This window comes from Apium graveolens, unplaced genomic scaffold (genome assembly GCF_009905375.1).
Source record: "Apium graveolens cultivar Ventura unplaced genomic scaffold, ASM990537v1 ctg149, whole genome shotgun sequence".
Taxonomy (NCBI): Eukaryota; Viridiplantae; Streptophyta; class Magnoliopsida; order Apiales; family Apiaceae; genus Apium; species Apium graveolens.
The window spans coordinates 43,750-68,970 of record NW_027417259.1 but is presented as its reverse complement, the minus strand read 5'-3'; the positions used below and the strand labels follow the sequence as shown (position 1 = coordinate 68,970).

Below are 25,221 nucleotides of genomic sequence, written 5' to 3'. Positions count from 1 at the left end.
CCAAAATATTAGGACACTACATAATTTTTTATGAAAAAAATGGTTATGAATTTAAGTTTATAACTTTACTAACATTTATTTTCCTATCATGAACGGGAGAAATCGAAGACTGTGCTGATGGAGTAATCATTTTATGTTAGGAGGGTTTTAAAGGTAATTACTCGTTAGTGCATGAAGTAAAATATTATTGCATCTAGCAACACCCTATAACAAAATCAATGCTAGAGTAATTTCACCTGTTCACCTTCTTTTTTTGCTCCGAAAATACTTCAAAACACAAACCTTGTGATTGTAATTCACGGCAAAAACCAGGACAAAACATGCACATGCTTTGTATAAGCTGCCAAAAGTTCACATCTAAATGCTATAAACAATCTGCCAGACTAATCTTTAAGTCATTTTATACTGTAATTTCAGACTACTGAAGTAGAAGAAGAAATGGCCGATCAGTCATCAGAAACCGTGGCTCCACCCAATACTTGTGCAACCACAACTAGCAACAACCAAACGATGGAAGGAGCTAAGCTAAGGCGAGTTGATGCACTCAACATGGAAGCTGGCTCTACCACCCATACTCATCATTCTCAGGTTAATTTAAATCTGCACATGATATGTAGGGTACCCGGGAGATCAAAGTTTTTTTATGGGTGCATCATACATACTAAGACATATACATTATGTGCAGGCAAGTTGGGGCAGGACGCTGATCTTGGCATTTCAGTGCTTGGGAGTTATTATGGAGACGTCGGGACATCTCCACTCTACGTGTATTCCAGTACCTTTACGGATGGTATTAAGGATAACCAAGATATACTTGGTGTGCTCTCTTTAATTATCTATACCTTACTCCTCTCGCCTCTCATCAAGTACGCCTTCATCGTTCTCCGAGCCAACGACAATGGCAATGGTATTTCTTATCATGTTTGCATAAATCCTGATATATAATCGTGCACTGCAACAAACTATGTTACACTTAGGAGCACAAGACTGTTCAGACATGCATGCATAAATGCAAACTAAAACCTATACACAAATGATGCAGGTGGAACATTTGCACTTTATTCTCTCATCTCCCGCCATGCTAATATGAGTTTAGTTCCAAGTAATCAACCGGAGGATAAGGAGTTGTCTAACTACATACTTAACAACCCATCCAGCCAGTTTCGATGGTCTGAGAAGGTAAAAGACAAGCTTTCAAAGAGTATGCCTTCCAAAATCATGCTTATATTGGTCGCTATCCTTGGATGTTCCATGACCATTGGTGATGGTATTCTAACACCCAGTATTTCAGGTATGTGTAGCATATACTTTCTGTTACCAATCTTATACGATAAAGACATTATTATATATATATATTGAATATATAACTAATTCACAAGAACATTGCTAATTCTTAAATCACATAAGCATATAAAAATTAACAATTAAATTAGGAGAAGGGTTTGAGAAAACAAACAGAGATTGATTTAATCTCGAGTCTAGAAAACTATCTCCTTAAAGCAGTTCACCCCGCACCATCCGTGTTTAGCGACCTGCTTCCCAAACTATCACCGGAATATTGGAAAAATTTAAGACTAAAGAGAACGAGAATGAAAGATAGACTCTTATTTCCTCGACAGATAAACTGTGGCCAAACTCTATTTATAAAGAGAGGCTTGAAATGACTTAGTTTTTCTTTTCGATGTGGTACATGGTATTTAAGAAAAACTAAAATAGGTTGTGCCACTCTCGATGGGTACAAAACCACTTTTCATATTAAAGGTAAACTTTGGAACATCAGTTCTCATTCACATTTTACTTATTTTGAGCATGTAAATATGCGTTGAATCCACTCGAAGAGAAGAAACGTTCCAATAAAGACACACCACTAACAGATAATGTCTCTAGTCTCAAAGATTCACAACTTAGTCTAAAATACTAAATTTGTCCAACCACTTCTCTGTCCGTTTCAATGTCAACTAACTACAATCCGAATACATATTAAAAAAAATGAGCAATTCGTCACTGAACATACTTCAAATACGAATAAGATGTTTTATTTACTTTGAAATCAAGTTCTAATGTGTATCCTACACAGTCTTATCAGCAGTGGGTGGAATCAAGAACAAGGTGGACTGCCTTGACCAAAGTACTTGCTCAACTTAACCTCATATTTATTAAATTTGACTGTAAACTTAATACATATAGCTAGTCATCTTTAATTTAAATATCGGAGATTGTGTGCAGATGCTGTTGTGGGGATTTCGATTGCAATCCTAGTGATTTTGTTTTCGGTTCAACAATTTGGGAGTGATAAGGTGGGATACATATTTGCTCCAATCATCATCGTCTGGTTTGCATCCATCGGTGGAATTGGACTTTACAACTTGATCAAACATGATGTAACTGTATTGCTTGCATTGAATCCAAAATACATCATAGATTATTTCAAAAGAAATGGGTCGAAAGGATGGCAGTCACTTGGTGGAGTTGTTCTGTGCATCACAGGTAAGATATATCGATACAAACATATTAGTAGCTTTCTCCTTACATGGCTTGCTAGCTAGTTTGTCTTAGTTTAAACTTTACATGAAATTGCAGGTACTGAAGCCATGTTTGCTGACATTGGCCATTTCAGTGTATTAGCAGTCCAGGTAATCAAAGTTAATTTATGCACTATATGTGACACATGTTTTACATACGTTTTTGCTTTCCTACCTACACAGTCCAGGTATTACCCATGTATGCTGACTGCTGTGTAATCTTTTTCTTTTCTCATTCTGATCTGTCACAGCTTAGCTTTAGTACAGTTGTACTACCTGCATTACTGTCTACCTATATTGGCCAAGCGGCATATCTCTCCAAGAATCCCGGTGATGTGCTTGATACTTTCTATGCTTCTATTCCAGGCTAGTACTGTGACTTAAACCGTGTATTGTAATTATAAAGGTACCTTTTGAACTTTTGATTACTTGTGCTAATTACGACATGACACTTGATTTATTCATTCAGAGACGATTTACTGGCCCATGTTTGTGGTTGCGGTTGCTGCTGCCAATTATAGCTAGCCAAGCTATGATCTCTTGGAGCTTTTGCGATTATTGCACAAGCTTTAAGTCTAGGTGTTTTCCTAGGGTTAAAGTAGTGCATACATCTGCAAAGCATGAGGTCGGTTTACATACCGGAGCTCAACTACATGATCATGATTTGCTCCATTTTTGTGACCTTCACTTTTAAGACCACCGAAAAGATTGGAAATGCATATGGTGAGTGGTAAAACTTGGTCGAAATTCTGACACCGTAATTTCCGTTCTGGTAACTCAATTACAAATATTAAATTGGAACTAGATAATAAATTTACATTCATGCAGGGATTGCTGTGGTCGGTGTCATGTTCATCTCCACGTGCGTGGTCAGCCTGATCATGCTGATCATATGGAATGTGAAATTGTGGTGGATCATGCTATTCTTCACGTTGTTTGGTACGATGGAGGTGTATACCTGTCGGCCGTCCTATCCAAATTCATAGAAGGAGGCTATCTTCCTATAACATTTTCGCTGTCTTGATGACAGTAATGGGGATATGGCACTATGTGTATGTTCAAAAGTACAAGTTCGAGCTTGATAACAAGGTTTCTCCTAGTTACATGCAGGATTTGGCAGCAAACACAAATATAAACAGAGTCCCCGGAATTGGGCTGCTATACTCTGAGCTTGTCGAGGGAATTCCATCAATATTTCCTCATTTTATTGAAATCATTCCATCTATTCACTCGGTTATGGTTTTTGTATCTCTTAAGTTCATTCCTATCAGTACTGTGATGGTTGAGGAGCGATTTTTGTTCAGACAGGTTGGAACAAGAGAGTACAGGATATACCGTTGTGTAGTTAGATATGGATATAAAGACAAGATAGAGGAGCCCCGTGATTTTGAAGACCAGCTCGTGGAAAATCTAAAGGAGTTCATAAGACATGACAATGTACTGTTGAAGCCAATATAGGGATATCTAGGGATGAACTGATGGCACATGAGCCCCTTCCTGACACAAACGTGATACATGATTCAACAGACAAAATTGAGAACTTAGAAGGAAGAACTAGCTCACCTACAGTTCACACCGAGGACTTGCCACGTATTTCTTCTTCAAACTCCATCAGATCATTACCAAATACTTCAAGCGATATTAGCACAAGACCTATTATAGGAGTTGAAGAAGAGATACAATTTATCCAAAATGCAAAGGAGAAAGGCATTGTTTATCTTCTAGGAGAAGCAGAGGTGATAGCCAAACAAGATTCTTCTTGGTTCAACAAAGTTATTGTCAATTATGCTTACAGCTTCCTTAGAAAAAATTTCAGGCAAGGAGAAAAGACAATACATATTCCTCATACCAGGCTTCTCCGAGTTGGAATGACATATGAAATATAATTAGCTTATTAATTGTTCACGAGTTGGTTAAAAATATGTCGTAAGCAAGATGACATTTCGTGTGCTAAACTGATAACTAGTGTTATAAGAGATTAGGCATTTGATAAATCATCAAATATTTGTTGATCATTCAACATATGAACTTTATTTTGCGAGAACTTTAAAGGTATAAAAGTATCATGTTTGCTTCGGGTATGGCGAGACTCTAGTTTCATATGGTTAAATTATTTGCATCGCGCGTACTTGTTGTAGATTTCACTCTTTTATCTTGACAATGAAACAATAAGCCATTGAAATATACATATAATTTTTGGAGTACCAGTCATGATAATTGATGTTATGAAAATTGTTGAATCAGCCCTTAGCAAGGTTATGATTCAGTTCCTGGATAATGTCACCAATGTGCTCTCATATGTGTTGCAGAGTTCAAGTAGTGTGTCATTCTAACAAGGCTGAAATGAGCAGCTGACCTTTACGCTACTTCATGTTACCAAGCTCAGGTCCAGTGACACTGTTATCATGTTCAAGAGTGCTAGAGCAGAAAGTGAATCCAAGAATCAGATTGTAAAAGTCAGTCTACTCACTCATTTGTGCCTCTTTAATGTCAAAACTACTGCATAATTGGTGCACTCTTCATCGGGCTGTTATTCTTAATCTGTTTCCAACTTAAGTATAGGCTGCAGTGAGATCAATCCTGGGAGCTCCTGAACACCAGCATCTTGACATTCTTTTTTGTTAACACCAGCTTTCTAGCAGGAGTTTCTAAAAAAATCCGGTTTAAGATCGGTTCTATTTTAACGAGAACGAATATGAACATAATTTTAAGAATCGATTTATAAATGAGCTGAATTTGAATACAACATAGTTTGACTCGAAGATTCGCTAATTTGAGTAAATTATCTGTGAATAGGTTTGTAAAAATAGTTCAGCATACTGAACCGCTGTGATAAATGAGTTGTAAAAATTTGATTGGGGGATGTTTGTGCATGCAGGGAGCTCTCCACCAATCAAATTTTTACAATTCATCTATCACATTTTCTTAGCATGTGCCCATGAGCACACAGTAGAAAAATCCTTGATACAATTAGTGATAAGTATACTAACCACTAATTACATAGACCCGTCATATTTTATATATGTGACACAATGTGAATAGTTACGTATATATACTAGTTGAGAAACCGAGTGAAGCACGTGACCGAGATTAAAATATCAATATTAAATAATAATTATAGAAATTTATTCTAAATTCTAGCTAAATTATATAATAAAAATAATTGTACGATTATGTATGCGCGCGGTTATTTAAACAATTGCAGAATATAGCTAGTTTTTCACATTAAATTTTGTTTTATAATTGTTATTTGAATTTTAGGTTTTCTAAAATTTTTATTCTTAATCTTATTAACTTTTCCATTTCCCTCATTTAGTATAAAAAATACATATCTCTCGACCTGCTAACCCTCTCCTGGTTACATTTGATATAGAAACATTACCAAGATTATACATTTTAGGCGATACCAATCATTCATGGACAGCGCGGTGTGTAATCTTTAGACAGTATGGGCACACTCTAAATAGGTATAATATATTGATTTGTTTAGAATTATTTTGTGTCTTTGTATGTTAGAAATGTGATCGGCATTATTTTGTATGTTAAACATGTGATTACATATAGAAATAATATAAGTTATATAGAAATAAAAAAGAATTAAATAATATATTTAGAGTTATAGTAATATTTAAAAAGGGGTGAAACCAAATATTAGTGAAACCAAAAAGGGTGAAATCAAATTACCCTTTAAAGGTTGTTTCCCTTATTAATAACAACTAGCTCTATAGCCCGTGCAATGCACGGCATGCTCTAAATTGATCGAATCGATATTATTTTAGTTATATTTGTTGATAACATTTCATGTTGTCCTCCCTCCGAATGATGATGAATTTATTTGTGTATATAATTAGATTTTTATTGTGATGACATTGGTGCAATAGTATTTATCTATAATTGACGTAGAGACCTGCAGTGACATTTCTTATTTTCCACCGTTAAGGACGATCTATGAATTTTTTTTTATAAATTTTATTAATTACCTAACCTACTACACGATATAATTGTTTGTTTACAAAAATTTTTATTTTATAATTGTTATTTAAATTTTAGTATTCTTCAATTTTAATTTCCGACCTTAGTCACTCTTTCCCCTCTCTCGAAAAATATTAATAAATCCACATCTCTCGATATACTAGACGCTTTCTGGTCGCCATGACGACGCCGTAAAATATCAATATAAATAACATTATCATATATTTTATGAATTATGAAAACCATAACTTAAAGGTTTTTTTGCATAAATTCACATATACATACATATATATGTGTATATATAATATATACACATATATATATGTGTGTATATATATATGTCTATATGAAAGTCCTTAATTATTTATTTTTGTGTAAATATAAGAATATAATACTTAAGTATGACATGGTTAGATATAAATATTTATTCAGTTAGAGGTATAAATGGTTGCGATGCACGTAACCATATTTAATATATAAGTTTGTCTAGTTGATTTGTTTTTTAATATTTAATTCGAAAATGTTTATAGTAGATCTAAATATTAGTGTTAATGTGATAAATATGGTATATTAGTCAACCGTGTGATTAAAGGTCAGTGGTAGGCTGTGATAATATCATTAAGATTAATGACGAACAATAATATTTTGTAAAAATAAATTTTATTATAATTTAAATGTACTATCACTTTTTATAAATAACATGATTTTTTGCTCAAGTTTCTCGTGTATTAATATTGTTTATTTTGTTATAATAATAATAATTATTATTATTAGAATTTTTAATATATATTTATAGACCTGCTATTCAAATTAAATATTTTTATTTTAATAAAATTTAAAATTATTACTATTACTATTAATATTTATTTTTACTTTATATTTAAAATTCACTTATTTATATTATTAATTTGATAATTAATAATGTATGTATTCTCGCTTTTAGAATTTAACTTACGTTAAAAATAAGTACAATTTTATTTTTTGTAGACAAAAAATATTGAATCATTAACTAAAAACGAAATTTCATTTGAAGATCAGGTTTTTAATTTTCGAAGCAAATAAAAAGGACAAGACAATACTACCCATGCCAAATTGGAAAAACAAACCGAGGGTAATATAATATTTTATTGTATTGCTCTGATAATTAAGAATTGCTCTGAAAATATAACATTCCTAACTAAATTGTTATATATATACATATGTACATACGTACATATATTTGGATGTACGTATATATGTATGTATACATGCATGCATGCATGTATTTCTATAATAATTTGTTATAAATATATATATATATATATATATATTAAGTATGCAATAATTAATCGATATTAGTAAGTCAATTATGATATAATTTATGTATTATATGATGCATGCATGTATCTCAATAATAATTAGTTATATATATATATATTAAGTATGCAACAAATAATCGATATTAGTAAATCAATGATGAGATAACTTATATATTATATGAATTCTTATACAAGGGTTATCATTTAAATTTTTTATACTAATTTTTTTTAATAGAGTATGTAAATTTTATGAAAAAATTATTTTTAATGACTTGCATATTAATGATGTTTTAATTGAGATAATAAAAATTACATGAATGAATCTGTATTAATTATATAATAATGAATGAGTTGCATATTAATGATGTTTTAATTGAGGTAATAAAAATTACATGAATGAATCTGTATTAATTATATAATAATGAATGAGATAAAACAAATAATGTATGAATATTAATTACTGTATTTATGATTAAATTTGCTCAGCCGAACCCCCTGTTGCTGTATTAGATATATAATAGACTAGCTTTTAAAACACGTGCAATACATGGATGACACAGATTTTTTTTAACATTATATAAATTAAAAAAAACTGAATTCAATTCTTAATTTTGTTCATTTAAAAGTTTAAATGATATGACTTCATGATAATTATATTAGTAGACATATATGTTCATAATTGTTTAGAACATTTAAACTTAATTAAAGTGATAACTTTGGTAAGGGGAAAAATATTATTATAACGAAATTATTATTTTATTGAGGGTAAAAATATAATGTCTCCATTATGTTGGGACCTTAAAAAAATATTATTTTAGCAAGGTGATTACTTAATCAATTAACTATAACTCTATAAAATATATTTGAAAAAGACAATATCACTCATTGAACAACATAGTTTTATTGATAATTTTATGTGTATTTTTTAAAAATTAATATTTATGTTTTAATTAAAATTTTATTTTTTAGTTCACATCAATAGGATACGAATTATACTTAATCTAATATTAATTTGATTTATCTCGGATCAGTGGTTTACATTATTTTATTTTAGCCTGATGCCCAATACACCGACCAATTCAAACTAATTATTTTTAGTTTAATTTTATTTTTTTAAAGTCTGGATCAATAAGATAATTTTGTTTTAGACTGAATAATTAGTATATATGATTGTGTTTTTGTTTGTCGAATTGTATTTTATTTTAGATTTTTGTGTTAGTGCAAATCAATTATATAATGAACTATTTTTCTATCCTGGATAAATAAAATATATTATTTTATTTATCAAGTTCAGTATTATAATTTTTTTAGGAGGATTGATAGTATTATTATCTTATCTTAGCCAGAGTAACATTATATATCAACTAAATTTTATTAATTATATTTAGGTTGCTTAAATTTAATTTAGCCCGAAGTAACAAATTAGAATAAGATAGAACTCGATATGAATTAAAATTTAAATTGGTAGAAGAAGTTGAATTTAATATAAATTATAATGATATGAAGTTCGATATAAAATAGAATTGAAATTGGTAAATAGAGTTCGATATAAAATAGAATGAAATTGGTAAATCAATAGAGGAAGTTGACTTCAATATCAATTAGAATTAGAACTGATTGACCCAATAATTAGGATTAGAATAATTAAGTAAGGGTAATTTAATAATTCCAGCAAGTATCGACCGACCGACTACCAAACTTTTAATGTTTCGTCTATTATAATATAGTATAGATGTATAAAGGATTTCATTTTATTATTTTAATAAAAAAAAGAATTCTACAAAAAATAGAAATATTGTAATAATAATATGATTCCAACAATATATATTTTGTTAAAAAACAACATATAATTCTACATGAAATAAAAATTTAGGGGTAAAACCAAAATAGAACGTAACCATACTAAGATGAAACCAAATATCATATCAAGAAATAATATAAAGTCTACGAAAATAGAATTGTAATCATATTATAGTTTGAATAATTTTATTATTTTCAAGTGGTGAAACCAAAATATAGCGTCTATAATATCCATATAATTTCATTAAAATATAATTTCACCAAAAAATTAAAAAATTATAAATTAAAAAGTTCCAATTTAAACACATGACCTATTTACTTGATCGTGGTTTATATTTTTCGGAACCTATTTAGTTGAGCCAATTTATTAACCTATTTATTTTAATACATAATTAAAAAAATGATTTAAACCTGTAAAAATAATAAAAAAGCATGGCTTATAAAATTTAACGAACGGGTAAAATTAATACATATAGAATTATAAGTCATATAGCAATAATAAAGAATAAAAATAATTATTAATAACAATAAAGGTTATTAAATCAACATTACTAAGTAATTGCATATTAGATTTCTTATTGTTAGCTAGTTTTGTGTTTTTATATAGTTTTTGATCAAATATTATTTTCTAATAAAATATTCTTTATATATGTATAAATTTGCATTTGGTGCTAAAATAGAATTTTATAGGTATGAATCTAGAAATTACAATGTATATAAGATTCCTTTTATATAAAAATAATAAAAAACTGTGGTATATAAGAATAAAAAATGGGTAAAATATTACGTATAGAATAATAAGTCATATATGAATAAAAAAAGAATTAAATGATATATTTAGACCTATAGTTAGATTTAAAAATGGGTGAAACCAAAAGTTCATGAAACTGAAAATGGGTGAAATCAAAGTACCCCTTTAAAGATTATTTTCGTTATTAATAACAATGTATAAAGGATTCTATTTATCATTTTAATAAAAAAATTAAAAAGAATTCTACGAAAAATAGAAATATTGTAATAATAATATGATTCCAACAATCTATATTTTGTTAGAAAGCAATATAGAACTCTACATGAAATAGAAATCTAGGGGTGAAACCAAAATACGACGTAACCAAACTAAGATGAAACTAAGTATCCTATCAAGAAATAATTTAGAGTTTTACGAAAATAGAATTGTAATCATATTACAGTTTGAACAATTTTTATTATTTTCTAGAAGTGAAACCAAAATACAGTGTGTTACGACCAAATTTCTGATGATGATCGAACGTCCTTCGATCGTGTAGAGCGTCCTTCGGTCGGACCTGCAAGGAGAAGAATGCGAGGGTTTGTCCCCCCGATTCACCTCCGGTGTGAGAATCAGTAATCGGCCTTTCATGAGTAAGATGGAACGTACAAGAGCTATGAATGTACCAAAATTATATATGCCATTGTCGTTAAAATTGTGTATATGATTGTGTGTATATATTGGTGTATTTATCAAACCTTGGGTATAAATGCTTCAGCCGTTACACTTGGAGGAAAATGAATGTTCCAGGGGGTTACGTTTCTTTGAATTATTATTCTAACGGTCGGTCCGTGTTTGCCTAATGGGCCTCGGCTATTGGGCCTCATAAATTGGGCCACTATCACCAACATGTCCTTGTCTATTGATCGGACTAGTGTGTGGGCGATACACAATATGCGTGGCCCATTTTTGGGTATAAACCCTAAGGCCATTCGTCGTGGTATGACGCTCAGCCGCAGAGATCGAAGATAAACGGGAAGTTGGGAGAGGACCTAGAACTGACCGAAGAGAGGTGTTCCATTCGACTTTGATATGTTATTGAGAAGGCTCATGGCCTCGACTGGAATCACAAGCTCCTTCTGGACGAAAGAATGGAAGATCCCGTCGGTCGTACTATAGAAGAATTCGGGGGAGGATGAAGACCATTATGACAATTGATTTTCATTTTATCAATCTCCTCCCTCCGAGCTTGCAACTTCTGCCTTGGGCTGTTTTTGTTATGCGGTGTTTTTCATATATTTGGATGTTTCTTTACCTTGGTGCATAATTTATTTCTCTTTTGCATTGGCCTTCGGCTTCTTTTTACCTTAGAAATTATGCAAAATTTTAATATAACGCATCTTCGGCTTTCGTTTCGCTTCAAAAGTGATGTCTTCGTCCTTTGCCTTAGTAATTTTTGGCAATTATATCTTCGGATTTTACGTTAATTGCAACTTCGGCTTTTTTCTTGACAATTTTTAATTTTTATCGCATATTTGGCTTTCATTTTGCCTTAACAATGGTTCAATTTTCATCGCATCTTCGACTTTTATTTTGCCTCAACAATGGTTCAATTGTCATCGCATCTTCAGATTTATTTCGCCTCAACAATGGTTCCATTTTCATCGCATCTTCGGCTTTTATTTCGCCTCAACAATGGTTCAATTTTCATCGCATCTTCAGCTTTCATTTCGCCTCAACAATTTATAAGTTTTTAGCATCCATCTTCGCCCCAAGTGTTTGAAGGACTAGAGCCATTGTTCGGAAATGATGTTAGCTTTGTTTGCCCCTTTTTTTCGAAAGATGGGCCTTATATTTAAACATTTGCTGTAAATTCCATGGTAAGTATAGGCGATCCAGAGATGGAGGACCTATTATCTTCGGGTAGCCCCTAAATAGGTGTTTCGTCCGGTTTCTAAATCTTAGAAAGGAGTAGGGGAACGAATGAACTATCTTCTTCGGTTTCGCCCCCTTTTAGAGATAATGTCTTGTGTAATGTTCCCTTCGAACAAAGGAATATTGTGAGGACAAAGGACTTATCTTCTTCGAGTGGCCCCTAGATAAGTGTTTTGTGCGGGAGATAAAATTTTAAAGAGGGGCGAACGAAGGATCTATCATCTTCGGGTGGCCCCTAGATAGGTTTTCGTTCGCCCTAGCTAGTGTAAAAAGCATGTTTATCTCTAGATAATATAGATTTAATGTGAAGCGACTCTATTTATGCCTTAGCATATTTCGAGGAAAGTTTACGTTGCTTCGGTTATTTTCGTTCCTTGATAAACTTTTCTTCCTTTACGCTGCTTCGGCTATTTTGGTGCCTTGGCGTAATTTAGGAAATTTTATATGTGTCTTCGGCCTAGCCTTCAAAATTGTCATTTGTCCCCGAGTTTTTAAGGGACAGAATAGTTCAGAGTTGATTCAGAACTCCGATTTTTAACCCGGCATAATTTATTTTTATGCTCCTTTGGTTTGCATTCCATATTTTATGTTTCTTCGGTTAAACATATACCTTAGCGTAATTTATTCGATTGACGCATCTTCGGTATGTGTATTAACCTTGGTATAAATTGTTTATTTTACTCATTTTTGATATTTAATCTAGAGTAATTTTTAATTCACGCGTCTTCGGTATTTAACCTAGCGTGATTTATTTTATATATGCGTCTTCGGTACGTAATAGTTACCTTAGCATAGTTTATTTGGTTTGTGCATCTTAGGCTTTATTATATGCCTTAACACAAATTATTATTTTTTCTGTATATTTTTTGCCATTTCGGAACCGCCTCCTTGACCCCTAAGTGTTTAAGGGACTGAGCTGTTTGCCTTCGGGACTTATATCGAGTCAATTTTTTCTCGAATTTCGAATGCAACAGGTCGGTGTCTTATAGACTTATTTTCTTTCGGGGTATTTGAGCAATTGTTTATCTTCTTCGGGATATCCCCTAGATAAATATTTCATTAATTTCTTTTAGCATTTTTACGAAGTAAGATGCTTCGTTCAACATTAATAATATGCATCTTCGGTGTTACCTCAGCATAGTCACAGTTTATAGTCTTATAGCGCAGTAAAATGCTTCTTTTGGCTTTAATAATATGCATCTTATGTGTCACCTCAGCAAAGTCAGATATTATAGCTACATTCTTTGCCCCAAATTTTTAAGGGACTGAGTAACTTCTGCTTCGGGATTTCAAGTAATTAGGTCGATTTGTTCTACCCAATCCCGAAGGAATGATAATTAGGGTCTTAAATACTTATTCCGCTTCGGGGTAAATATTCCCCTTGGATACTTAAGCAAGTTCCTATATTATTTGGGATATACCCTAAATAGGTATTTTGCTAATTTAATTTGTTATATTAATGTGCTAAATTCGAATGAATTTACTTAATTTAAATTAATGCACTTAAACAAAATAGCGTATTGCATCCGAAAAAATGTATTTAAAGTAATGTACTGAATCCGAGACATGTACCCTTAGTCGGATCGAGGTTAGCTTTCAAGAATTGGTTGCCTTGACCTTGTCAAACTGGGCTATGTAGTCGTTAAACTTTCATTCGGTCCTTGTTTATAGATGCAGTGTATTTTCGGAATTCTAGACAACTTGACACCTCCTTACTAAAATAGCCGTAACTTTCTTTAGAAAAATCATTTTCACGAACCGTTTTTTGCATAAAAAAGAAGACTCCAAGATCTTTCTAGCGGTATGTAGCTTGCTGTATATAAATGCCCAGAGGAAAGCAGTTTATTCTGCAAAATTTGACATTTCTGCAGTTTCTCCAGAATCTGGACAACTTTACACTCTGTCACTAAAATGGTTATAGCTCGCTGTAGAAAATTTTATTTGGCGAACCGTTTTTTGCATAAAAAACTAGACTTCGGTATATTTTCGATGACGTATAATTCAGTTCTCATAACCTTGTCAATGAAAACAGTTTATTCTTCAAAGTCATGCTTTTTGCAGTCTCCGGGACAGTTTGACACCCTGTCACTGAAACAATCATAACTCTTTGTAGAAAATTTCTTTTGTCGAACCGTTTTTTGCATAAAAAGCTAGACTCCGAGATCTTTCCATCGGTATATAGTTTGCTCACCAAAATATTCCCTACAAAAGCAGTTTATTAATTGAAGTCAGACCTTGTGCAGTTTTCAGTTTTTTGCATTTTATTCTGCACCATTTCTGTTCATTTTTCTGCAGGTTTTTCGAACATTTTACGAGCAGCTTTTTTGGTCATTTTCTTCTGCATTTCTACTCTTTTTTCAGTAGTGTTTCCAGTAATTTTTCTGCAGATTTTCTGGTCACTTTCTAGTGATTTTTAGACCCCTATTCCAGCAGATTTTCTGAAAAATTTCTGGCTTGAGCTTTTGCTTGCTTGGCCTGGGCTTTTGCTCGCATGTCTTAGGCTTGAAACTTGACCGGGCTTGAGTTTCCGCTTGCCTGGGCTCGATTATTTTTTGCTTGCCTCTTACGTGCTTTTAAATTTCCTTGCTGGATAATTTCATCCTCCACACTAGGGTAATCATATGCTTCTTTTTTTAAAAAAATTCACACATCCACATGTTGCAAGATATTTTGATGCATGAGCAGCGTTGAGATTTGTTGTAAATGCTCTTCAGTGAAAGTGAAATTACAAGATTATCTCGACTTGAACAAAGAATAAACAATTGGACTTGGTTCTGGGTATTCCGAGAGTTTAATCTTCAGAGCTATGGGCTACTCCAGACTAGGTTGCTTGCACTGGAATATGTTCCATCGCTCTGACATCCGATATAGCCTCTGAAATGTGGATCCTCTCGTGTGGTTCCTTAAAGATATGCAAAGAGGATTATCCTGATTTAAAAGAAAAACAGAGATGGCGCATTGATGATAAAATAATATCAATACATATTCTTGATTTCTTTTTTAATCATCTCCATTATAGATTTTTTTTAGTTAGGTTAGCAGCACTTTCATGTCTTTCATGTATTCTACGACAATTAGCACATGCTTATCGAGAACACACACTAATAGACTATCAATTAAAAGATGCTCTTGAGAAATTGGTTAGCCTCTTTGTGAACCCATTACAATTAGTAAATATTGATAATTATCTATTCACACCCCTGCCCTTTAATAACTTAAACGTGTATATGTAAGCATAAAGTAGGATGTACACTGTGGTGTAACAATTATTAAAAAACAAATACTGCAATGAAAAAGTATTGCTTATCTTGTTGTCATTTGTTCATGGCAAGCTATGGGCATCCTTCAGATTTCCTGGTCGGCATATATTGAACACTATTTTGTGTTTGTTGACCTTGTGACACCCTGGAGGGACTGGAGTCTTTTGCGAGCCTGATAGCTTCTGATAGTCGCCATTGTTTATCTCAAGTGAGAGTAATACCAGTTCAACTTTAAGAAATACAGTAATTAACCTCTCGTTTCTGGGGTTACACACCAGTAGCCTTCTTGCCATGGATGTTGATCATTAATCATATGTTCAATTCATTGCCTCTCAGATTATCCTCTACCGAGACATGGCATTTTTTTGGATTTTGGATTAAACTTTCTTGTACGTTCCTATAGACGGCGCCAATGTTACGACCAAATTTCTGATGATGATCGAACGTCTTTCGATCGTGTAGAGCGTCCTTCGGTCGGACCTGCAAGGAGAAGAATGCGAGGGTTTGTCCCCCCAATTCAACTCCGGTGTGAGAATCAGTAATCGGCCTTTCATGAGTAAGATGGAACATACAAGAGCTATGATTGTACCAAAATTGTATATGCCATTGTCGTTAAAATTGTGTATATGATTGTGTGTATATATTGGTGTATTTATCAAACCTTGGGTATAAATGCTTCAGCCGTTACACTTGGAGGAAAATGAATGTTCCAGGGGGTTACGTTTCTTTGAATTATTATTCTAACGGTCGGTCCGTGTTTGCCTAATGGACCTCGGCTATTGGGCCTCATAAATCGGGCCACTATCACCAACACAGTGTATATAATATCTATATCATTTTATTAAAATACAATTTCACCAATAAATTAAAAAATTCTAAATTAAAATATTCCAATTTAAACACATGACCTATTTACTTGGCGGTGGTTTATATTTTTCGGAATCTATTTAGTTGGTCCAATTTATGAACCTATTTATTTTAAAACATAATTAAAACCAGGATTCAAACCTATAAAAATAATAAAATAACATGACTTATAAAATTCAACAAACGGGTAAGAATAATACATATAGAATTATAAGTCATGTAGCAATAATAAAGAATTAAAATAATACAGTTACAGTTATAACAATATCATGAAAGGTGAAACCAATCATATAGCAATAATAAAGAATTAAAATAATACAGTTAGACTTATAACAATATCATGAAAGGTGAAACGAAAAGGTGGTGAAATAAAAAATAAGTGAAACCAAAACATCACTTAAAAAGAGGTTTCGCTTATTAATAATATATAATAAAGGTTATTAAATTAATATTACTAAGTAATTGTATATTAGATTTCTTATTGTTAGCTAGATTTGTGTTTTTATATAGTTTGTGATCAAATATTTTTTTCTAATAAAATATTCTTATGTGTATATAAATTTGCATTTGGTGCTAAAATAGAATTCTATAGGTATGAATCTAGAAATTACAATGTATATACGATTCCGTTTATATAAAAATATAGAAATGTGTGGTATATAAGAATCAAAAAATGGGTAAAATATTATATATAGAATTATAAGTTATATAAGAATAAAAAAGAATAAAATGATATATTTAGAGATATAGTAAGATTTAAAAAGGGGTGAAATCAAAAGTTCGTGAAACCGAAAAGGGGTGAAATCAAAGTACCCCTTTAACGATTATTTCCATTATTAATAACAATGTATAAAGGATTTCATTTTATTAATTCAATGAAAAATAAAAAAGAATTCTACAAAAAATAGAAATATTGTAAAAATATGATTCCAACAATTTACATTTTATTAAAAAATAACATAGAACTCCACATGAAATAGAAATTTAGGGGTGAAACCGAAATACGGTAACCATACTAAGATGAATCCAAGTATCCTATCAAGAAATAATTTAGAGTTCTATGAGAATCGTTTGTAATTATATTACAGTTTGAATTTTTTTTTATTTTCTAGGGGTGAAACCAAAATACAGTATCTATAATATCCATATCATTTTATTAAAATACAATTCCACCAATAAATTAAAAAATTCTAAATTAAATTATTTCAATTTAAAAAATGACCTTTTTACTTGGTCGCGGTTTATATTTTTCTTAACCTATTTAGTTCGGCCAATTTATGAACCTATTTATTTTAAAACATAATTAAAAATATGATTCAAACCTATAAAATAATAAAACAACATGGCTTATCAAATTTAACAAATCGGTAAGAATCATACATATAGAATTATAAGTAATATAGCAATAATAAAAAATAAAATAATACAGTTAGAGTTATAACAACATAAATCATAAAGGTGAAACCAAAAGTTTGTGGAGCCAAAAAATAAGTGAAACTAAAGTACCACTTGAAAAGAGGTTTAACTTATTAATAAAGAAGATTATATTATATATATATATACCAAATATTAAATACATAACGATTTTATATTCGATTAGGGTTAATCCGTCAAGATGTGGCATCATAAATAAAAATTGAAAAATATATACAAAAATAATAAAAAAATTAAAATAATAATTAAGTCAAATATTATTCTCGCATATAAAATTGCTATTCTAAACAATTAATCACGAATTTCCTACTTTTTCTAATTGACCCCGATCCAGAAGTTTAAATAAATCAATAATAGAAATGGGAGAATTTATAGGTCAATTTTGAAAAAATTCTGCATAGTTATCTACTACAACAAAATAGGCCAATTACGACGGCAAACTTACGACGGGAAAAAATGCGCGCCCAACTTATGACGGAAAAAAGTAAAACGTCATAATTATTTACGACAAAAACCAAAACCGTCGTAAGTTTAGTATTTTATTAATAAAATTATGCACGACACGATTAAAAAAAGGAAATTATTTGAAGTTGCGACGATGTAAACATTTCGTCGTAAGTTAATTATTTTTATTAAAATTTTAAATTGAAATTGGATAAAAAAATATTTTATCTAAATTTACAACGAAATATTTGCGACGAAAAAAATCGGATCGTCAAATTTACGACGGAAATTAAAATTCATTGTAAGTTATTAAAGAGCGAAAATTAAATTTTTCCCAAAAAATTTGGGCGGGAAAATAAAATCCATTTGAAGTTGCGACGATTTGAACATTTTGTCGTAAGTTAAATTTTTTTATTAAAATTTTAACTTGAAATTAAATAAAAAAATACTTCATCTAAACTTACGACGAAATATTTGTGACGGAAAATATTGGAACATCCAATTTACGAGTGAAATTAAAATTCGTCGTAAGTTATCAAAGAGGGAAACTTAACATTTTCCCCAAAATTTTGGCGGTAAATTTGACTTTTCTCAAATTTTCTGCAGATAATAATTTATGACGAATTCCGTCGTAAATTAGCACATGATTTTTGATAATTTCAATTTTTAAAAAATATTATTCCATTATCCAACCATATTAATGTCAACATTTATTTGTTTGGGTGACATTTCAAGAATTTCAAAAAAAATTAAATATTTTGATAAAATAATTTAATATGAAACATTGATTATATCACTAATATATATATATATATTGTCATCCATACAATTGGATCGATAAAAAATATTTTTAAAATTATCGAAACAGAAATTCAGAACTAAACACTAGTTAAGTGTACTAGTCAAACTGACGCTTGACTGTTAAAATGACAAACCAAATAAATTTATTATGATATGAAATTTTTGTTATATCACTAATATATATATATATATTGACATCCATATGGTTGAATCGTTGAAAAATATTTTTAAAATAATCGAAACACCAATTCAAGATTCAACACTAGTTAGCTGTACTAGTCAAACTGATGCTTGACTGTTAAAATGCCTAACCAAATAAAATGATTTTGATATGAAATTTTGGTTATATAACTAATATATATATCTATTGACATCCATACGGTTGGATCATTGAAAAATATTTTTAAAATAATCGTAACACTAATTCAGGATTCAACACTAGTTAGCTGTACTAGTCAAACTGATGCTTGACTGTTAAAATGCCAAACCAAATAAAATTATTTTGATATGAAATTTTGGTTATATCACTGATATATATATCTATTGACATCCATACGGTTGGATCGTTGATTTTTTTTTAATATAATCGAAACACTAATTCAAGATTCAACACTAGTTAGCTGTACTAGTCAAACTGATGCTTGACTGTTAAAATATCAAACCAAATAAAATTATTTTGATATGAAATTTTGGCTATATCACTAATATATATATATATATCTATTGACATCCATATGGTTGGATCGTTGAAAAATATTTTTAATATAATCGAAACACTAATTCAAGATTCAACACTAGTTAGCTGTATTAGTCAAACTCATGCTTGACTGTTAAAATGTCAAACCAAATAAAATTATTTTGATATGAAATTTTGGTTATATCACTAATATATATATCTATTGACATCCATACGGTTGGATTATTGAAAAATATTTTTAAAATAATCGAAACAGAAATTCAAGATTCAACACTATTTGCTGTACTAGTCAAACTGATGTTTGACTGTTAAAATGTCAAACCAAATAAAATTATTTTGATATTAAATTTTGGTTATATCACTGATATATATATCTATTGACATCCATACGGTTGGATCGTTGAAAAATATTTTTAATATAATCAAAACACCAATTCATGATTCAACACTAGTTAGCTGTACCAGTCAAACTGATGCTTGACTGTTAAAATGTCAAACCAAATAAAACTATTTTGATATGAAATTTTGGTTATATCACTAATATATATATATATATATATATATATATATATATATATATATATATATTGACATCCATACAGTTGGATCGTTGAAAAATATTTTGAAAAAAATCGTAACACTAATTCAGGATTCAACACTAGTTAGCTATACTTGTCAAACTGATGCTTGACTGTTAAAATGTCAAACCAAGAAAAATTATTTTGATATGAAATTTTGGTTATATCACTCATATATATATCTATTGACATTCATACAGTTGGATCGTTGAAAAATATTTTTAATATAATCGAAACACTAATTCAAGATTCAACACTAGTTAGTTGTACTAGTCAAACTGATGCTTGACTGTTAAAATGTTAAACCAAATAAAATTATTTTGATATGAAATTTTGGTTATATCACTAATATATATATCTATTGACATCCATACGGTTGGATCGTTGAAAAATATTTTTAAAATAATCGAAACAGAAATTCAGGATTCTACACTAGTTAGTTGTACTAGTCAAACTGATGTTTGTCTGTTAAAATGTCAAACCAAATAAAATTATTTTGATATGAAATTTTGGTTATATCACTGATATATATATCTATTGACATCCATACGGTTGGATCGTTGAAAAATATTTTAATATAATCGAAACACCAATTCATGATTCAACACTAATTAGCTGTACTAGTCAAACTGATACTTGACTGTTAAAATGTCAAACCAAATAAAATTAGTTTGATATGAAATTTTGGTTATATCACTAATATATATCTATTGACATCCATACGGTTAATTCGTTGAAAAATATTTTAAAAATAATCGTAACACTAATTCAGGATTCAACACTAGTTAGTTGTACAAGTGAAACTGATGCTTGATAGTTTAAATGTCAAACCAAATAAAATTATTTTGATATAAAATTTTGGTTATATTACTGATATATATATATCTATTGACATCCATATGGTTGGATCATTGAAAAATATTTTTAATATAATCGAAACATTAATTCAAGATTCAACACTAGTTAACTATACTAGTAAAACTGATGCTTGACTATTAAAATATCGAACCAAATAAAATTATTTTGATATGAAAATTTGGTTATATCACTAATATATATATCTATTGACATCGATAAGGTTGGATCATTTTAAAAATATTTTGAAAATAATCATAACACTAATTCAGGATTCAACACTAGTTAGTTTGAAAATATTTTTTTTAATTTTCATTATCCAAGATTGTAGGCCCCACCTTCTAAAATACGATGTTTTTTCTGTCAGAAATTTCTAACTTACGATGCATTTTTCCGTCGTAAAATTATGTTTTATCTTATTAAAAGTGGGTCCCGTAAAGAAATATCCGACGTTTTTTCCGTCATAAGTACAAAACTTACGACGTTATTTTTCGTCGTAATATTGGAATCTTACGACGATATATTCCGTTGTAAGTAGATTTATTATTTTATTAAGTATGTGGGTCCCTACTTTCTAACTTGCGATTCAAATTTATCTTGTGACGAAAAAAACGAACTTACTACTCGACCAAAAACGACAATTTTTTTCCGTCGTAAATGGATCAATTACGACGATTTCAGTTCAAAAAAACCGTCGTAAATGTCCAGATTTGTTATAGTGATCAGATTAAGATATGACACAAGAGATATGGTTTACTGGTACTGCTTTTAAGTAATACTAGTTAAATCCCGTGCGATGCACAGATGTTCTTTAATATTTTTTATTTTTTAAATTTAATTTGAAATCTTTTATTTTAATATTAAATCATTAATTTGAATTGAATTGATAGTGCGTTTTAGTTGAAAAATGAAAATTGGCTATAATAATCGCAAAATGTACCTAATTAGAAAAAAACACTTTTCTTATGGTCAAATCAGTTCAGGCAAGATGTACCTAGTTGCACTAAAAAAAACACTTTACGTTTGGTCAAATCAGTAGGACCCTACCTGTCGGTAGAAAAATCCCTACCGAAAAATGTCACTGGCAGGGCATTCGAAAAAAATCCGATTCGAGATCGGTTTGATTTTAAACGAGAACGAATATGAACATAATTTTAAGAGTCGATTTATAGATGAGCTGAACTTGAGCACGACATATTCTGGCTCGAAAGTTCGCTAAATTCAACTAAATAATTTATGAATAGGTTGTTAAAATAGTTCGCATACTGGTTCGTGAACATAATGCATGAACATTTGATACAACTAGTGAATAAGTATACAAACCACTAATTAAATAGACCCTCCATATTTTATATATGTGACACAATAATCAGTGAAAAGTTATGTATATATAGGCAATTGTTCAAATAGAAACAATCATTAAAATGAAAATTAGAAATAACTTTTAAAGTTTACATTATACTCCCTTTATTTTTAAAACTCACATGATACCCCTAGTTCACACAATAAGTTTCATTACTTACATTTTAGCCCCCACACCAGATGCCGCGTCATCACCACATCAGCGGTGGGACCCACTGCCCCGTCACAGCCCCGTCAGTAATGGTACCTACTGCCATGTCATCACCAAAAAAATTATCACAAAATTACCGTTAAAATGAAAAATCATCACCGCACCAACTACCACAACCACCACAGGATCACCGAATTCGACTACCACAACCTGCTATATTCGGCTACTACCATAATCACTAATAAAATCATTAAAATTTGAAAATAATCATTGTAAAATCATCTAATAATTACCATATTATATCAAATCACCAAAAGCTGAACAAACATCTAAAATAATAAATTAGACTACTTCAGATCTTCCGGGAAAGCGACGAATCCAAGCGGAAGGAGCGAAGACGATGATGTCGCAGAAGAACAACGAAGATGTTGATAAAGTCGGGAAATGACGGAGTTATTAGAGATGGGGTGGTTAAAAATCAGAGAGAGAAATGAGAGAGTTAGAAAGGGAGGGGGAGAGAGAGATGGAGAAGGAGAAAGAGGGAGAGAGAGAGAGAGATTCGTGCCTAACGGAAGTGGAGGGTGGAGCAGCGGCAACATGGATTGGTGGGTGGTGGTGCTCGATGGTGGGTGGGGTAGTGGTTGGTGGAAAGTGTGGGTGTAACACATAAGTTTTGTATTTTCTAATTTCAAATATTAGTATTTATTGGGCTGGTCGGGATTTCGATTTCTAGTTTTCAGGCTAAGGATATTTTTATTAGAATACCACTCTCTCTCTATATATACATATATATATAGAGAGAGAAACGATCAACTGGTAACTATTTTATACTACATTAGATTTGTGTTAGTCAGGGGTTCAGATTTTCACATGTACCTAACACCAAGTATTGTATCTGCTGTTAAAAAACTGACAAACGGTGTTACAAAGTGTGAATAGCGTTTCCACTTTTTACTTTGTTTTTGTTTTCCTTATTTTTTCTGGTTGAATTTAAATACTATATAATTTTATAAATCATTTGTAAATATAATATTCTACATATTTTAGGAATTTTTACATTAAGATTCTAATTGTTCTTATTTATAAATATAATTTAAATTAGGGTAGTCAATTTAAGGAAAAAGAAATACTGGATATGAAAATAAAATTAAGAAAAGAACACAAAATTATATTAGATATAAATAAACCTGACATAAATAAAAAAATGCAAAAACTAACATACAGTGTATATAAAATATACAGAACATAACATTAACAAAAAATATAGGAAACACCAAAATTTACAAAACACTGGAAGTTTACATAATATATAAAACTTTAACGGGCCTATTATATTTTTTATATGAAAATAATACAAGTTTAAATTATTGAACCAAAGTTACGTATAAAAAAAACAATGTAAAAAGGGTATGACTAAAGGTTATGTTATGAACAAAGTTTAAAAACACAAAACATGAAACTAAAAATTAATAAAACATAATAAAACAAATATAGTAACCCAAATTTCAGTAAAAATGATTACAGAATGCATGATTTTGTTTTACAGAATACATAAAAATTATAAAAAAATGATTGAACACATGACAAATATTAAAGAACTCATTGATAATTAGATGTGTTCTATAAAAATAATTATAGAACACATAAAAGTTACTGAAAAAGAAAACAAGAAAAATAGACATTAAGTAAAAAATATATAACATTTAGAAAAGAAAAAACAGAACATATAAGAATTATAGAACACAATAGAGGACATTAGTTGAAATTACATAACATCACAATGCACAATAAATAAAAGCACATAAAAGTAATTACAAAATATATAAAAAAATTACACAATGTTAATAAAAAGTAGGGAATACTAATAAAAGACTTATTGTGTAGAGAACAATAATTGAAAAATACATAAAAAAATATTGTGCACAGTACAAAATATTAAAGAAAACAAAAAAAATGTAAAAGAACGTGCAGATAAAAAAACTGAACTAATGTAACGACGTGATGTTAGAGTTAGAGTTAGAGTTACCTAGTTACTCAGCAAATAGCGTTAATCGCTGAATCCACCCCTATATATATATATATATATTAATAAACAAATAATTTACCTATTTCATTCATTTAATATTTTTTTATAAAATTTGATAAGTATTTCTATATTTATAGGACTTAAATTATTAGTAATGCCAAATATTAAATACATAACGATTTTTATATTCGATTAGGGTTAATCTGACAAGATGTGGCATATTGATAAAAAAAAATTGAAAATATCTAGAAAAATAATAAAAGTAGAAATTATAGTAATAATTAAGAAAAATATTATCTTCGCATACAAAATTGCTATTTTGAACAGTTAATCACAAATTTCTTATTTTTTCTAATTGACCCCGATCCAGAAGTTACATGATCAAAAATATTATATTTACTTTAATAATACAATATATTTAAATCTTTGTATAAATATATGTTTCGGCAAAATGTTCAGGTAATCCAGGAATTAGGATGGTGCTTTTAT

The 25,221-nt window shown here is 30.2% G+C and overlaps 1 pseudogene; it reads left to right on the top strand.

Annotated features, from left to right (window-relative positions):
* Nucleotides 1-222: 222 nt before the first annotated feature.
* On the top strand, nt 223-5,097 carry LOC141699914 (potassium transporter 5-like; annotated as a pseudogene).
* The last annotated feature ends 20,124 nt before the right edge of the window (nt 5,098-25,221 follow it).